This window comes from Coptis chinensis, chromosome 6 (assembly GCF_015680905.1).
Source record: "Coptis chinensis isolate HL-2020 chromosome 6, ASM1568090v1, whole genome shotgun sequence".
Classification (NCBI taxonomy): Eukaryota; Viridiplantae; Streptophyta; class Magnoliopsida; order Ranunculales; family Ranunculaceae; genus Coptis; species Coptis chinensis.
The window spans coordinates 71449275-71452062 of NC_141461.1; the positions used below are offsets into that span (position 1 = coordinate 71449275).

The 2788-nt window shown below is 36.1% G+C and overlaps 1 long non-coding RNA gene across 4 annotated transcripts; it reads right to left on the reverse strand.

Moving 5' to 3' along the window:
• Window positions 1–728: 728 nt before the first annotated feature.
• Window positions 729–2443, reverse strand: LOC147494276 (uncharacterized). 4 transcript variants are annotated; one of them, XR_015199007.1, is made up of 4 exons: window positions 2219–2443; window positions 2084–2137; window positions 1434–1593; window positions 729–1187 (listed from the first exon to the last, which is right to left on the reverse strand). It is a non-coding gene; the product is annotated as an uncharacterized LOC147494276 (long non-coding RNA). The 4 variants fall into 4 exon arrangements; XR_015199008.1 differs by having other exon boundaries at window positions 729–1166; window positions 2219–2442; XR_015199009.1 differs by having other exon boundaries at window positions 1509–1593; window positions 2219–2440.
• Window positions 2444–2788: the final 345 nt, after the last annotated feature.

Sequence of the window (2788 nt, forward strand, 5' to 3'; positions counted from 1 at the left end):
TAAGGAAAACAAACTTCTTGGCCCTAATTACATAGACTGGAAACGCAACTTGGATATCGTGTTGACTGCTAAAGAGTACGTATATGTACTCTATGAGGAATGCCCACCTAAGCCTAAAGATGATGCTGGAGATGAAGAGAAAGGAACATATAAGAAGTGGATCAAGGAAGATGAGATGTCGCGGTGTTACATTCTGGCATCTATGTTAGGTGTGCTGCAACATCAGCATCAGGCCATGACCACACACTACACCAGAAATGGCCGAAAACGACGGTTAAATCCGTCCTAAATCGATATTTGCGACGCAAAATAGTGTCCCAGAGTCCGTCGCGAATAGCCCTGTCGTTAATATTAACGACGGGAAAAAATGTGATAAATTGAATTAGAATTGCGACGAAGGTGAGACAGTTTATGCCGTCGTTAAGTTTAAGACACTAGAAACCATCGTAAATTACCTTTACACCAGCACTACGTATTTTCAAAATTGGAACTCAACCAGCCGTCGTAATTTTGTATCCTAACATTTAGGACATACATTTCCGTCGCATTTTGTATTTGGGCAGTCAATTAACAACATTGTTCCCCGTCGTATTAGTTTAAATATATTTTTTTTCGAATCTATATTTCCCTGGACACCTGCTAATAATTGCTATCTAATTTGAGATTTCTCAAATCTTAAAATCAATTACACAAAAGCTACATACTAAAACAACACATTTCCAAAATCGATATATATATATAATCCATTGATAATAATTTTCAAAATTTACAATGTTTTCAAGCTTTTGATTGCCAACAACTAGGCTTTTAACGTATACAAGGCAGAATAAGAACATAATAAAAAAAAACAATTTGAAATTCCTATCTTCATCATCTTTGCCCATTTTGTTCTTTCATGTGAATCGCAACCTTTCGTGAGGGTAAATAGCCTTAAGATTTTTCTAGAGATAGAACAAGTAGGTAGCCCAAGCAGAGGCAAACAACGTTAACACGGCAGGAGCATTATCAGTTCAGCGCCACTCCATACAAAGATATGTAGCTAATTGCTTACCGCCTAAGCGAAGACATTGTTGCTGAAGTAAGCAATGATTCACGTACAACACTAAGCTAATATATACGAGTCTCCCAGCCTCAATAGCACTTGCAACATAGAGTAAGCTTCCAACCTTAAATATATAAAAACACTCCTGTCAAAAAGAAGAAACATTTATCCGGCCTTCAACACATGATAAGGCAAAAACTCTCTCCACGAATGGAGTTATATACTGGTATCAAGTGCATGCAATCTGAAAATCATTATAAAGCATGTAGTTTGAAGCCTCCACCATGCACCTCATAATCAGTAGATCGTATTTCTACATTAGCAAGAAACATAGAGTATACATATACCTCTAGCTAATTAAATTCAAGGAATCGCTAGCCATGCGACTTACTTGGAAATATAGTCTAAAATGGTGGAGTCCCATAAGGAATTCATAACAAAGAAAATCAAGGGTCATGTTCTCTACCATTTCTGGTGTTAGATAATCCATATTGCCACACATGGTTTGTCTTTAGTGTGTTGAGTGGACTGAACAATCCAACCATTGCTTGCTACAAGAACAAATACACAAGTATCTAATTAGAGTACCTTAAAGGAAAGAGTTACGCATGTAACTTCTTTTATAATCAGGATTGCACAAAGTAAACCAATATTATTAGGGGACATACCATATTAAGGGCAAAAGATGAAGAAAATTAAGTTAAATATCATTAGGGGACATACCATACTATATAATGTTAAAAAGTTTACAAGATTATTGAAGTAGAAGGCCTTATATCATTTTGGCCCAACACTAGCAACTTTGGATCAACTCAAGATAATCACGTGAACGGTTCTGGAACTTACATACTACAAACAATACTAAACAAATTAATAACAAGATAATGCATGATTGTTCTGTTCAGAATCTACTTCCACTGAGAAGTTTGTTTATTTAATTTCCCTGGGATCCAAAATTTGAAAATATGCAAGGGAGCCTGTATTTTACTTTTATAACAAACACCATCTGGGTATAAAGGAGGCTTGGAAGAATTCTCTTACCTCGAGGTCAGTAGCACCATCTCCAATCAAAACTATCTTCTTGTAGTCATGAGCCTACAAACCATGGCTTTCACATCACTACAATAAAATAACAAATAGTGGACTGATATTTAGTCTACTTCACAAAGTCTTTACCTTCCATATTTGTTGAACAACCATCGCTTACCCACCACTTCTAGAAGTGTACTCATTCTTATCAAATCCAACAAACTCCCCGGAACTTCCAAACAATAGTTGATTTGCAAATAGGCTTTCAACTGGGAGCAAGGCATTCCTAAGTCAACACATGGAAATCTAGGTCATCCCTCTCACATATAGGCAGCATACAACTTAACAATATTATTCCTCAAAGTGTACAAACCCTGCACGAAGCAGGCCTTTGCAAGGTTATCCCAGCTAAGTCCGTGTAATTGATTTTAAGATTACATTATTATTTGTGTGTATTGAACACTACAGGATTACACTAGTACACTTTGTGTGTATTGAACAAGACCAAGTGAGGTTGTTTCTCTTTATACTAACTATATAAGAGAACAAACACCTCTGTTATTATGGATGCTTGTCCTCTTAATCCGGATATAATAACGGGCACTTACGTGCATTGTATATTGCTTTAAATCATCAATGAGTGAGATTCATTTGTGAATCAATAAACTCGATGGATTTGATAATGACATTGTATGTAAGATATGCTGTTGATTATAT